The 15019-nt window shown below is 45.8% G+C and overlaps 1 protein-coding gene across 7 annotated transcripts in view; it reads right to left on the bottom strand.

Annotated features, from left to right (window-relative positions):
- The window catches only part of PTPRF (protein tyrosine phosphatase receptor type F), a 730253-nt gene that overhangs the window by 559831 nt on the left and 155403 nt on the right, over positions 1-15019 (bottom strand). The gene's annotated exons all lie outside the window — the stretch shown is intronic.

Here is a 15019-nt window from a genome sequence, read left to right as displayed (position 1 = left end):
GGTGCAATACTCCTACCCCCAGCACCATCCTCACAGCTCCCATTGGCTGGAAACCACACAATGAGAGATGCAGGGGCGGTGCTTTTGGTGTGAGCAGTGCATGGTTTCTCATTATTCCCCTTCCTCACAGGAGGCATGCAGAGACATGTTTGTCAGCAGCAGCCAGCTGTTTTGAGTGGTATGTTGCCAGCAGGGCATGCAGACAGCCTGCCTGCCCAAGTGCTCATAAATTACCAGAAAGCCTTTGAAAAAGTCCCTCACCAAAGGCTCCTAAGTAAAGTAAGTTGTCCTGGGGTCAGAGGGAATGTCCTCTCGTGGACTGATAACTGGTTAAAAGACAGGAAACAAAGGGTAGGAATATGTGGCCAGTTTTCAGAAAGAAGTAACTAGTAGTGTCCCCCAACAGTCTGTGCTATTCAACCTACTTATAAATGATCTGGAAAAAGGGGTAAACAGTGCAATGTCAAAATTTGCTGATATTAAACTGTTCAAAATTGTTAAGAACAAAGCAAACTGTGAAGAGCTTCAAAAAGATCTCATAAAACTAAATGACTGAGCAACAAAATGACAAATGTTGATAAATGCAAAGTAATGCACATTGGAAAAAATAAATCTAACTATACATAAAAACTGGTGGGAAATAATTTAGCTATAACCACTCAAGAGAGAGATCTTGGAGTCATTGTGGATAGTTCTCTAAAAACATCCATTCAATGTTAGGCATCTTTAAAAAAGGAATTGAGAATAAGATAGAGAATGTATTTTTGCCTCTATATAAACCCATGATATGCCTACATCTTGAGTACTGTGTACAGATGTGGTCACCTCATCTCAAAAAAGTTATATATTGGCTTTGGAAAAGGTTTAGAAAATGGCAACAGAAATTATTAGAGGTTTGGAACAGGTGCCATGTCAAGAGAGATTAAAAAGACTGGGACTTTTCAGCTTAGAAAAGAGGAGACTAAGCAGGGATATGCTAGAAGTCTAGAAAATCATGACAGATGTGGAAAAAGTGAATAAGGAAAATGTATTTATTTGTTCCTGTAACATATGAACTAGGGGTCACCAAATGAAATCAATGGGTAGCAGATTTAAAACTAACAAAAGGAAGTTTTTCTTTACACAGTACATAGTAGATCCGTGGGACTCCTGGCCAGAGGATATAGCGAAGACCTGGAATTTAACCGGGTTCAAAAAAAGAACTAGATAAATTCATTGAGGTTAGTTCCATCAATGCCCTTTAGCCAGGATGGGCAGGAATGGTGTCCCTAGGCACGGTTTCTCAGAGGCTGGAAATAGATGACCAGAGGGGGATCGTTTGTGGATTACCTGCTCTGTTCACTCTCTCTGGGGCATCTGTTATTGGCCTCTGTTGGCAGACAGGACACTGGGCTAGACGGACCTTTGGTCTGACCCAGTGTGGCCGTTCTTATGCCCTTCTACGCCACCGGTCCAGAGCCACTTATGGTAAGTTCCTCCTACAGAGAACCAAACCCTCCACATGGTAACACAATTCCCTGCCTCAGAGTCAGAACTATCTCCCAGATCCAGAATCCTCCTCCAAACTCCCTCCAAAACCTTGTACCCCCTCCTATGCCCCTGACCCAGGTCAGAACCCTCTCTTGCATTCAAACTCCCTCCTAGAGCGTACACTCGCAAATACACACCAAAACCCTGCCTGGAGCTCCCGCCTGAACCCAAATTCTGTCCCAGACTCCCCACTACCTTCCATTAATATAATAGAAAAGAGTGGTCTGCGACCACTTTACAAAATTCTCAGAGTGCGCCCCCATGAAAATTATTGAACACCCCTGTTATAGTCCCTCTCTGAGAAAGGTTTTTTTGTGCAATAAGGTGCTTGGAGCCAGCAAACTAGTATGGAGTGAGTTAATTCAAGCACTCTCATACTTACAATATTCCATTTCCCCTTGTTCTGGAAAATCACCCCAAGAATACACAGCAAAAAATGCTTCAGTTAGACAGCCACCTTTTTCTGCTGAGACAGACGGACAGACAGTTGAGCAAAGATAAAAGTGTGGGAAGGATGATTCTGAGAACATTTTTGCAAGACCCTTGTCAGGAAGCAACAAATTTACTTTACACAAAGGAAACTTCTGGAATAATATCCACAGAGAGGACATAAAGATAATTAGGAAGCTGGAGCACATGACTGATGGAGCGGATGAAGGATTTGGGCTTAGTCTACAGAAGAGAAGAGTGGGGGGGGGGATTTTATAGCAGCTTTACCTATTTGAAGGGGGTTACAAAGAGGATGGAGAGAGGCTGTTCTCAGTGGCAACAGATGATAGAATGAAGAGCAATGGTCTTAAACTGCTGTAGTGGAGAGCCAGACTGGGTAACAGGAAAAACTGTTTCTCCAGGAGGGTAGTGAAACACTGGAATGAGTTACCTGGGGAGGTGGTAGAGTCTCCTTCCCTAGAGGTTTTTAAGTCCCATCTTTACAAAACTCTGGCTGGGATGACTTTGTTGGGGTTGGTCTTACTTTCTGCAGGGGGCTGGACTGAATGACCTCCTGGTGTCTCTGCCAGCCCTAGGATTCTAGATAACATTCTACAAACTCACTCTGTACTTCTCTGTTGCTTGTAAATTCTCTCAACCACATTACCAGCTGTCAACCATCAACACCCACCGAACTTTCTAACTCACCCATATGGCACAGAAACCTGAACAGATTATTATACCAACCCTTCATATACTCATACATAACCAACTGACTCCAATGGGAGTTGCCCAGATTAAAGGGTAGATAAAAATGAGTCCTGCAAATGCAATTTTGTTGTATTTTAAGTTACTGAGAATTTCAATGGAATTGGTATGCAAATAAAATTATAAAGGTTAAACAAAACAAAAAGGAGCACTGTAATGCACAAACTCTTTTATGAACTTAAAGCTACTGAGATGCTAAGGATACAGTTTAAAAACATTCCAAAGTCAGGATTTTTGTTAAAACTGCGTATGTGGCATCCTATTAACATTATGTTCATACATTTATTAGGGTAAGAGTTCGTGCATTACAGCATTCTCTAATCTTGATAGTTCTATTTTTAAAAAATAAATATATGCAAATATGCCAAAGCCTCTGGTTGTATTTACGTTATTTAAACACAATGAAACCAAATGGAAATCCTTTGCACTCAATTAAGGAGGGACCATTTAAAATTTCTTTTACGATAATTGAAATCTATAGGATATATCCCTAGAGTAATTCAGCCACAGACAATTGGGCCATGGGCAATTCTTCTGCCCTATGAGAAAAACACTCAGTAAAAATTATTTAATATTTGCCTTGTGAATGCACACAGGCGCCACACTCAGAATTGAGGCCCTATAGCACTTATGGTTCTCTTGTTTTTGGATTGTAGATATACAGCAGCAAAGGGCACTATGGGAGTGTGATTTCCAAAGTGCACTAATGCGTTGCACACTATTTGGTCCAGGTAAACCCTCCCAGTGTGCACTAATGGTTAACTACTGTGCTTTACTATGGTTCCGCTTTAAATAGTACTATGCTTATCCTGGATGAGGGAATGGATTACACCTCAGCAAATCTAGAGATGGTCCTAAGCTAGGGGGACAGGTGGATATGTTGGAGGGTAGGGATATAGTCCAGAGTGACATAGATAAATTGGAGGATTGGGCCAAAAGAAAGGTTCAGCAAGGACAAGTCCAGACTTGGGACAGAAGAACAAATGGGTAAGTAGCAGTGCAGCAGAAAAGGACCTGGGGATTACAGTGGATGAGAAGTTGGATGACAGTCAACAGTGTGCCTTTGCAGCCAAGGCGGCTAACAGTGTACTGGGCTGCCATAGTGGGAGCACTGCCAGCAGATATAGCAAAGTTATTATTCCCCTCTATTTGGCACTAGTGAGGCCATATCTGCAGTATTGTGTTCAGTTCTGTGCCCCCCAGTATAGAAAGGATGTGAATCCACTGGAGCAGTCCAGTGGAGGGTAACAAAAATGATAAGGGTGTGGAGAACATGACCTATGAGGAGAGGCTGAGAGATCTGGGATGATTTAGTTTACAGAAGAGAAAAGCGGGGGGAATTTGACAGCAGCGTTCAACTACTTGCTTGAAGGGGGGTTCCAAAGAGGGTGGAGAGAGGCTGTTTTCAGTAGTGACAGGTGTCAGAACAAGGAGGAATGGTCTCAAGTTACAGAGCAGGAGATGTAGGTTGGATATTAGAAAAAAACATTCACCAGGAGGGTGGTGAAGCACTGGAATGGGTTACTAGAGAGGTGGCAGAATCTCCATCACTAGACGTTTTTAAGATCCAGCTTGACAAAGTCCTGGCAGGGATGATTTAGTTATGTTTGAGGTCCCTTCCAGTCCTAGGATTCTAGGGTTCCATGAAAGTGCACCAGAGAAACTTTAATGTGCACCTGCATGTTCAGTACAGACCAATTAACATGTAGGTTATTGCATTTGAGAAATCACACCCTGTCACAGGGTGCATTACACCATTGTGAAAACAAGCTTTTGTTCATTCGCTCTCACGCACCCTCCTCCAAAATAACTACAGTTGAGAAGTGGGGAACCTTTTTTTGGGTCAGGGGCCACACAAGTGAGAAGCAACGCCCTCATACCCGCCCCACACACACCCCTCATGGACATGGTCCCCCAATGAAAAACAAAACAAACAGATAACATTCCCCTGGCACACTAGTCCCAGAGTCAGCAGATTTCATGGGCTTCTCCTAGGCTCTGGGGTGAGGCCAAAAATGAGGGGCTCAGTGTCAGAAGTAGGCTTAGGATGTGGAGTCTGGACAGGAGGAAGATGCAGAAGCAGGCTGGAGGTGGTGGTCTGGGTGGAAAATGAGGGGCTCAGTGTCAGAAGTAGGCTTAGGATGTGGAGTCTGGACAGGAGGAAGATGCAGAAGCAGGCTGGAGGTGGTGGTCTGGGTGGAAGGAGATGCAGGGGATGCAGAAATACACCGACAGCGTGGGCTCTGGGTGATGCTTACCTGGCGCAGCTCCCCAGGGGCACACATGGTTCTGTCTCCCCCACCATTCCCAGGCACTCCCCCTGCTGCTGTGACTGACCACAATAACTGTTTCAACTTCCTTACTAAGATTAGCTTTTTTTAATTTAAATTTTTGGTATTAATCAAAACCTTTTTGTCTATTAAATAAAATGGTAATTTTAACCTAGGCACAGTGTGATTTATTTTGTCTGCAATTTTTTTGGACATAGTTATGCATAGTCTCTTGAAAGTGGCTGGAAGTATGACAGCTATAATTGTGAACACACAATTTTCCAACAAGCAAGCTTTCCTGTATTTCTGGAAAATAAACTGAACATACATTACACCATAGAAGACAACCATAACTGATGAAAGCCATGTTAAGCTGCAAGCTGAACAACTTCAAAGCCCTAAACTCTCTTCAAAAGGGAAATCAACCCCTTCCCCTTCTATAATCATCCCTGTTCCAGGGTGTCATTCAGTAACTGTTATCAAAGTCCCCACTACAGCACAAGTTTTGAGGAAAACATTGATGCTCTAAGCTGGGCAGGGAACTTTTTGAGGGTCAGAGGCCACTGACCCACAGAAAAATCAGTCAGAGACCACAGACAAGTGAGAAGCAAAACCCAAAAACCTAAAAAGAACCTCACTGACCTGGCCCTCAACTGTGGAGGGGGAAAAGGCCTCAAAGATGTGGCCCCAAATGAGAAGCAGAAAAAGAAGCTGCAAACCCACAAAGCTGGGGGAGAGGTACTAAGGCTTACCAATAGGGCCAGACTAACTTTTCTTGGGGCACAGGGCTAGTGGATTTTGTGGAGTCACCTTAGACTCGGGGGGGCAGCAAAAACAAGGGGTTCAGCCTGCAGGAGAGAACTGCTGGGATTAAGAGTATGAGCAGTAGGTAAGGTGCAGGAGTTGGCTGGGGCAGCAGTGTGGGGTCTGGGCAGGAGGTAGAGTGCTGGGTGGGGGGGCAGGAGGGAGGGGGCAGTAGCAGGAATGAGGTGTGGATGCGGGATCTGGAGCAGCTTCTGAAGGGCACAGGTAGCTCCCTGCAGGCTTTGCCTCCTGCTGCTCCCAGCGGCTGCAACTTCTAGACAATGAGAAACATGGGAGGGCACTGTCTGCAGGAAGCACTTCCCTGCAGTGCGCACAGCCACTTCCTCCACCATGTCAGGCAGAGCCCATGAGCCAGATACATCCCCAGCTTGCCTTAACTGGGCCCATGAGTGATGTAGTGGGGGGTGGATGTGTGTGTGACAGACCAAGCAGCTAACAGGGTGACCCCCTGAGGTCTGCAACCTAAGCTGGCAGGTAACACCTCTGTCCCTGAGCACAAAAGGGGGAGGAGCCCAGCTGGGTTTGAATAAGAGGCAGCAGCTAGAAGCTGGGGAGGAGAGTTAGAAGGGAGCTAGCCTGTGCCAAGGAGAGGCTAGACCCCAGATGGGGCACCTCTCGGGCTCCTCTCCCCAAGGTGGATTGGAATGACTGTCTGTGCCTGCTGTACTGACACCTCTGTACTATGCTGTGCCTGTTTCGAATAATATACTCCCTGTTGAGTGACAGTCACTTTTGGCTGTGGTTGGGGTCCAGTGCTTGGGGACCCATGAATGCCATTACAGGCCTCCCCCCCACCCACCCCCCACACAGTGGGGAGTTGATGTTGACGGTCCAGCTATGCCACACCCGTTGTGGCTGAAGCACCAGCTCATTCGGCTGCAGGAAACAGGTGTGTGAGTACCAACAGGCCGGATGAAGGCCAGCGGCAGGACAGATGCAGCCCATGGGCTGTAGATTCCCCATCCATGCTTTAAACACTAAGCCCTCTGTGTTCCTTCACTTAAACGTTGATCTTTTCAGCACCTGAGGATTCATTTTACTTAGGCTAACAGAATTAAAAGATGCCTGTGGTATTATACAGTTCTTTGTGTTACACTAAATGATCAACCCAACAGTTCCTAACCAAGCCACTTAGTGAAGCCCAATATAGGGAAAACTTTTTATTCTTGTTGGGGTCTGCTCCAAAATGTCTTCCGGGATGCATGTGCAGTTGGCTCCAAGCTTCCTGCTTGCAAACCTCTGCACTGGAACCTCCTGATGCCACTACTACTTGTCCAGGCCAGCAACAAGATGCTCCTCTGTCCTGCCCTGAGCAGCTAGGATCCCTGCTACCTGTCCTTCCTTTTGTAGCCATCTTCCAAGCTCCAGGTTTGGACTCTCTCCTAATCCTTTCACCAGTTAGAACTTTTCCCTCTAGCTCAGACAGGGGAGAAAGAAAAACAGCCGGAGTGCTTATGGTACCAGCAATGGAGTGTGTGAACACATTTACGTGCTATTTTGCTAAAATGAGATTCCTTGATAATGAGACACTTTTGGAGCATAACAATTTTCTCCCTTTAAACCCAGTTTTAAACCTTTTTTCTTAAAAATAAGGTTCTCTTTTAATTGTATTACTCATGTGCTTGCAAAGAGCCATTCAGAGGATTAATTTTCAGTATAAACTGAGTTCAGGTTATGTTAACTTTTTGGCTTCAATTGATCAGTTACATACACTAGGTAAGCAGTTCACATGCATGATCCACTTAATAAAACATCAAGCCTATGCCGCTGAGAAAGATCCAAATTAGTCAGAACTAGGCCAGCTCACATTTCTACCTCACCACTGCCCACCATCCCACTACATTAACTCTTGAGAAGTCATGATTTTAATTGGTGGTCAGCAAACAAAACAAAGAAATAGGACCCAATACAAGAGTATGCCCTGGAGAGAATTCCACAAAGAAACATGCCATCAACATTCTCATTAGAAAACTCCCACTACTGCCTGCTTTTCCGTGCAATGTGATCTGTGATTACTCTGACTGTTAAGAAGTATTTAATTCTATAGTTTTCTAAAATACCTTCTCTAAAATAAGATAAACTTCAATTCTGTTGATACGGCACTTCAACCATACAACCCTATAGTCAGTCACCTGGCTCATTTTACACCTTTTAAACCCTGCTGGCAAGTGACCAGGGCGCTTGCGACCGGGGCTCTTGCAAACAGGGCGACTGCTAACAGGCGGGAGTTTTGAGAGGGGCTGTCCTGGTGAAGGAGGGGGCAAACTACAGCACCTTCAGGTAAGTGGCTCTCTAGAGTGTGTGGGTGTTTGCGTTTGGGAGTTCTGGGCTTGTGTTTGTCTGTCTGTTTGAAGTTTGGAGTGTTGAGCTGTCTGTTTGAAAGGCCGTGTGCTCAGGCTGGCAGTTGGAAGCTGAGAGCCCTGATTAGGTTTGAAATCTAAAACTTCTGTGCTGATTGGCTGAGCTGTAGCCAGAGGAAGGGGCTATCAGGAAGGCCAGAGCCTTTTAAATCCTGCTGGCAAGCGACCAGGGCGCTTGTGACAAGGGCGACTGCTAACAGTCGGGAGTTTTGAGAAGGGAGTTAGTTACTTCTAATGTCCTTACATCTTTTATAACATCCCCATCTGAAACGTTTACTTAAAAACCTGATATAGAATTAAATTAAATTGGAGGAGGAAATGGAGGCAGAAGACCAGCAGCAGAGTAGGGGCTATCCTGTTTATTGCGTTGAGTGTAATATGTATGATTACCTACCCTGTGGGTGGGTAGAGTATGTGTGCACTCGATGCAAGGAGCTCCTGGCCCTCAGAGACCGAGTGTGGTCTTTGGAGACCAGGGTGGCTGAACTTGAGGAGCTAAGGGAGGCAGAGAGCTATGCTGATGAGGCTTTCCGGGACGTAATAGGCTGTCCGACCTCCAATCTGACTGCCCCGATGCTGTTAAGGAGGATGAAAGGCTCAGGGAATGGGGGCAGAGGGAAACCATCCCATAGTCGGGACCCTCCTTCCAGAGGGTGCTATGGTATCCTCTCGCGCCGAGGACACCTCTCCAGGGAAGGAACACTAGTTGTTAGGAAGAGGCAGGTGTTACTAGTGGGTGATTCGACCATTAGAAATATGGATAGTTGGGTTTGTGATGACTGGGAGAACTGTATGGTGACTTGCCTCCCTGATGCAAATGTTGCGGATCTTTCGAGGCATCTAAACAGATTTATATGCAGTAGTGGGGAGGAGCCGGTGGTCATGGTACATGTAGGTACCAGTGACATAGGGAAGGATAGGAGAGATGTCCTGGAGGCCAAATTTAGGTTGCTAGGAAGGAGACTGAAATCCAGGACCTCTATGGTGGCATTCTCAGAAATGCTTCCAGTTCCACGTGCAGGGCCAGGAAGGCAGGCAGAACTTCAGAGTCTCAATGAGTGGATGAGATGATGGTGTAGGGAAGAAGGGTTTAGATTTATTAGGAACTGGGAACACTTTTGGGGTAGGGGGAAGCCTATACAGGAAGGATGGGATCCACCTAAACCAAGGTGGATCCAGGCTGCTGGCATTAACCATTAAAAAGGTCGTAGAGCAGTGTTTAAACTAAGAGATGGGGGAAAGCCGATCAGTGCAGAGAAGCACATGGATCGGACGGAGACTTCTCTTAGGCGAGACTCCATTGATAGAGATTCTCTAGAATTCAGTCAGAAAGAGAAGAAGGGAGATGATAGAGTATGGGCCAGATCAGAGGAGAAAAAAATCACGTATAAAAGAACCCAATACGTCAGGGAAGGGCAGGCATATGAATAGTGGTAGTTTTTTAAGGTGATTTTACACAAATGCTAGAAGTCTGTCTAATAAGATGGCTGAATTAGAGTACCTTATATCAAAGGAGGAGATTGACATAATAGGCATCACGGAAACCTGGTAGAATAAGAACAATCAGTAGGACACTATCATACCGGGATATAAAATATATCAGAAGGAAAGAATGGGTCGAGCAGGTGGCGGAGTGGTACTGTATGTGAAAGATAATATAGAATCAAATAAAATAAAAATCCTAAATGAATCAAAACGTTCCATAGAATCACTATGGATAGCAATTCCTTCCTCTGATGGGAATATACCACTAGGGATATATTATCGACCACCTGACCAGAACAGTAATAGTGATGCTGAAATGCTAAGGGAGATCAGAGAGGCTATCAAAATAAAAAACTCAGTAATAATGGGGGATTTCAATTATCCCCATATTGACGGGGTATGTGTCACCTCGGGAAGGGATTCAGACAGAAAATTTCTTGATGCCTTAAATGACTGCTTCTTGCAGCAGCTGGTACAGGAACCCAGATGGGGAGAGGCAATTCTTGATTTAGTACTGAGTGAAACACAGGATCTGGTCCAAGAGGTAATTACTACAGGACCGCTTGGAAATAGTGACGATACCGTAACAACATTTAATATTCCCGTGTTGAGAAGAACACCACAACAGTCCAACACTCTGGTATTTAATTTCAAAAAGGGAAATTACACAAAAATGAGGAGGTTAGTTAAACAGAAATTAAAAGGTAGCATAACTAGAGTAAAATCCCTGCAAGCTGCGTGAAAACTTTTCAAAGATACTATATTAGAGGCCCAACTTAAATGTACACCCCAAATTAAAAAACACAGTCAGAGACCTAAAAAAGAGCTACCATGGCTTAACAACCATGTAAAAGAGGCAGTGAGAGATAAAAAGGCATCTTTTTAAAAGTGGAAGTCAAATCCTAGTGATCAAAATAGAAAGGAACATAAACACTGCTAAATTAAATGTAAAAATGTAATAAGAAAAGCCAAAAAAGATTTTGAGGAACAGTTAGCCATAAATTCAAAAAACAATAGTAAAATGTTTTTAAGTACATTAGAAGCAGGAAGCCTGCTAAAAAAGCAGTGGGGCCCCTGGACAATAGTGACATAAAAGGAGCAATCAAGGAAGAAAATGCCATTGTGGAAAAACTGAATGATTTCTTTGCTTCAGTCTTCACAGATGAGGATGTTAGAGAGATTCCCAAATCTGAGCCGTCTTTTATAGGTAACAAACCGGAGGAACTGTCCCAGATTGAAGTGTCATTGGAGGAGGTTTTGGAACTAATTGATAAGGTAAACAGTCACAAGTCTCTGGGACTGGATGGTATTCACCCAAGGGTTCTGAAAGAACTCAAATGTGAAATTGCGGAACTATTAACGGTGGTTTGTAACCTATCCTTTAAATCAGCTTCGGTACCCAATGATTGGAAGACAGCCAATATAACACCAATATTTAAAAAGGGCTCTAAAGGAGATCCTAGCAATTATAGACCAGTAAGTCGAACGTCAGTACTGGGCAAATTAGCAGAAACAATAGTAAAGAATAAAATTGTCAGACACGTAGAAGAACATGATTTCTGTAAAGGGAAGTCGTGTCTTACTAATCTATTAGAGTTCTTTGAAGGGGTTAATAAGCATACAGACAGGGGGGATCCAGTAGACATAGTATACTTAGATTTGCAGAAAGCCTTTGACACAGTCCCTCACCAAAGCCTCTTATGTAAATTAGGTGGTCATGGGATAGGAGGAAAGATCCTTTCATGGATTGGGAACTGGTTAAAAGACAGAAACCAAAGGGTAGGAATAAATGGTAAATTTTCACAATGGAAGGGGGTAACTAATGGCGTTCCCCAAGGGTGAGTCCTGGGACCAATCTTGTTCAACTTATTCGTCAGTGATCTAGAGAAAGGGGTAAGCAGTGAGGTGGTAAAGTTTGCAGATGACACCAAACTGTTCAGGATAGTCAAAACCAAAACATACTGTGAAGAACTTCAAAAAGAGCTCAGCAAACTGAGTGACTGGGCAGCAAAATGGCAAATGAAATTTAATATGGGTAAGTGTAAGGTAATGTACATCAGGAAAAATAACCCCAATGTGATGGGGGCAAATTTAGCTACAACAGATCAGGAAAGGGATCTTGGTATTATAGTGGATAGTTCTCTGAAAACAACCATACAGTGTGCAGCGGCAGTCAGTAAAGCAAATAGGATGTTAGGAATAATTAAAAAAGGCATAGAAAATAAGACGAAGAATATCTTACTTCCCCTATATAAAACTATGGTATGCCCACATCTTGAGTACTGCACGCAGATGTGGTCTCCCTCACCTCAGAAAAGATATACTGGTGTTAGAAAAGATTCAGAAAAGGGCAACTAAAATGATTAAGGGTTTGGAAAGGGTCCCATATGAGGAGAGGCTAGAGAGACTGGGACTCTTCAGTCTAGAGAAGAGGAGATTGAGGGGCGATATGACAGAGGTATATAAAATCATGAATGGTGTGGAGAAAGTGAATACAGAAAAGTTATTCACCTGTTCCCACAATATAAGAACTAGAGGACATCAAATAAAATTAATGGGTAGCAGGTTCAAAACTAATAAAAGAGAAGTTACTCACCGTAGTAACTTCGAGATGTGTCGCCATGGGTGCTCCACAATAGGTATCGGGCTCGTCCGGCGCCGCAGATTGGAACTCTTCCAGCAGTTTCTCCTGGATCGCGCATGCACCGGCTCGTGCCGCTCCCTCGCGTGCCCCCGGCCACGTGCGCGATCTGGTCCCCACCAGTTCCTTGACCAACCGCCTCGGATGCTCCTGAAAAACACTAAACGGAGATCCGAAGCGGGGAGGATGGGCGGGTGGTGGAGCACCCATGGGGACACATCTCAAAGAACCACCGTTACTACGGTGAGCAACTTCTCTTTCTTCTACAAGTGTCCCCGTGGGTGCTCCACAATAGGTGACTACCCAGCAGTAACCCAAGTAAGGAGGTGGGTAATCGGTTTATGTGCAGCTTGCCCCCGAAAGGACTGCTGCCGACAGACGGGTGTCCTCTTGGTATACCCGATGTAGTGCATAATGCTTGGTGAAGGTGTCGTAGGATGACCAAGTCGCAGCTCTACAGATGTCTTTTAACGCGATGCCCTTGAAAAAGGCTGTTGACGCCGCCACCGCCCTGGTGGAGTGAGCCCTGGGCAGGGCCAGCAAAGGAGCCTTTCGAAGTTTGTAGCACATTTTTATGCAGGACACAATGTGCTTTGAGATCCTCTGTGAAGACAGACCTTCTCCTTTTGACCTGGGAGCGAGAGATACTAGAAGCCTGTCCGTTTTCCGGAAGGACTTAGTTCTGTCTATGTAGAAGGCCAACGCCCTCTTCACGTCCAGGAGATGTAGGCGTGCCTCCTTCGGGTAAAACGAAGGTAAAACTATTGGTTCATTAAGGTGGAACTCTAAAGAAACTTTCGAAACAAAAGCTGGGTGCAACCGTAAGGTTATCGCCTCCTTTGAGAATACTGTGCAGGGCGGCATTGCCATAGCTGCTGCGAGCTCACCTCACCCTGCGAGCTGACGTAATTGCAAGGAGGAAGGTTGTTTTTATCGTAAGGAGACACAGGGGAACTGTGGCTAATGGTTCAAAGGGTGGACCCGTTAGAGTGCTGAGCACCAGGTCCAAGTTCCACGATGGTGGAAGCGATTTCCGAGGGGGGTACAGGTTTACCAACCCCTTCAGTAACCTGGTAACGATAGGATGGGCAAATAACCCCTCCTCTGTATGCCGGAAAGCAGATATAGCTGCGAGGTGGACTTTTATCGAGGATAGGGAAAGCCCGCCCCTCTTGAGGTCCAATAAGTATTCTAGTATTACAGGTATAGGAATGTCAAGTGGAGCCAACTGCTTGGTGGAACACCAGGCTGTAAATCGAGTCCATTTCTGCTCGTAAGTCTTCCTGGTGGAGGTCCTTCAGCTACTTTCCAGGACTTGTTGTACTCGCTCCGTACACGTGCTTTCTAAGGAGCTGAGCCATAGATTAGCCATGCTTGTAGACGCAGACCCTGAGGGTGCGGGTGGACTATGGACCCCTGGGCCTGTGTGAGTAGGTCTGGCGCCACCGGAAGAGGGAGCGATGGGCAATCTGACATGCACAGAAGCAAGGGAAACCATTGCTGCCAGTCCCACGTTGGGACTACTAGAATCATGCGGGCTCTCTCCCTTCTGGCTTTCTGCAAGACCTTGTGGATAAGCGCTGTGGGGGGAAACACATAAAGTAGGGGACCATTCCATGAAATCATGAATGCGTCCCCTAGGGAGCCCCGCCACAATCCTGCCCTGGAGCAGTACTGGGGACACTTCTTGTTGTGCTGGGTGGCAAACAGGTCGATCTGGGGAAACCCCCATGCCTGAAAAATCGGTTGTAGCAGATCAGAGCGGATCTGCCATTCGTGCATGAGTGCAAAGCACCTGCTCAGCTGATCCGCTTTCACATTGTGAGTGCCCGGCAAGTACGAGGCTTTCAACGTTATGTTGTTGGCAATGCACCAGTTCCACAGTTGGGCTGCTTCCGCACATAGGGCACGGGATCGGGCTCCTCCTTGTCGATTTATATAAAATATAGTGGAGGTATTGTCTGTATTGATCCCGACTACTTTGCCATATATGTGGTCTCGAAAATGTTTGCAGGCGTTGAACACTGCTCTGAGCTCCAGTATGTTTATGTGCAGTGACTGTTCCGTAGGGGACCACAGCCCTTGCGTCACCTTGTCGCCGATGTGTGCTCCCCATCCTACATGGGAGGCGTCAGTAGTAAGAAACAGAGATTTGTGTTTGGTGAAAGGGTACCCCTGCTAGCAGGTTTTTGGGGTTTACCCACCACTGCAGGGATTTGCGCACCTCTGTCGTGGGCGACACCACCCTGCGGACAGTGTGGGATGTCGGTTTGTAGATGCTCGCCAGCCAATGTTGCAGGCTGCGCATGTGCAATCTGGCATTCTGCACCACGAACGTCGCTGCCGCCATGTGCCCCAGCAGCTGCAAGCACGTTAAGACCGGCACCGTGGGGCTGTATGTAATGACTTGCACCAGCGAACTGATGGCGCGAAAGCGGGCGTCGGGAGGGTACACCCTTGCTGTAATAGAGTTTATACGTGCCCCTATGAACTCTATGTCTTGTGTGGGGTCGGTCTTTGACTTTGCAAAACTGATGACTAGGCCCAGCAAAGAAAACGTGTCCGCTGTGACGCGTATCATGCGTAGAACCTCTGCCTTTGAGGCCCCTTTCAGTAGGCAGTCGTCCAGGTATGGGAATATAAATACCCCGTCTGTGCAGGTAGGCTGACACCACTGCCATGGTTTTGGTAAAGACTCTGGGGGCCGAGGA

Source organism: Carettochelys insculpta, chromosome 9 (genome assembly GCF_033958435.1).
Source record: "Carettochelys insculpta isolate YL-2023 chromosome 9, ASM3395843v1, whole genome shotgun sequence".
In the NCBI taxonomy this organism is placed as follows: Eukaryota; Metazoa; Chordata; order Testudines; family Carettochelyidae; genus Carettochelys; species Carettochelys insculpta.
This window is presented reverse-complemented; position numbering and strand designations above follow the sequence as displayed.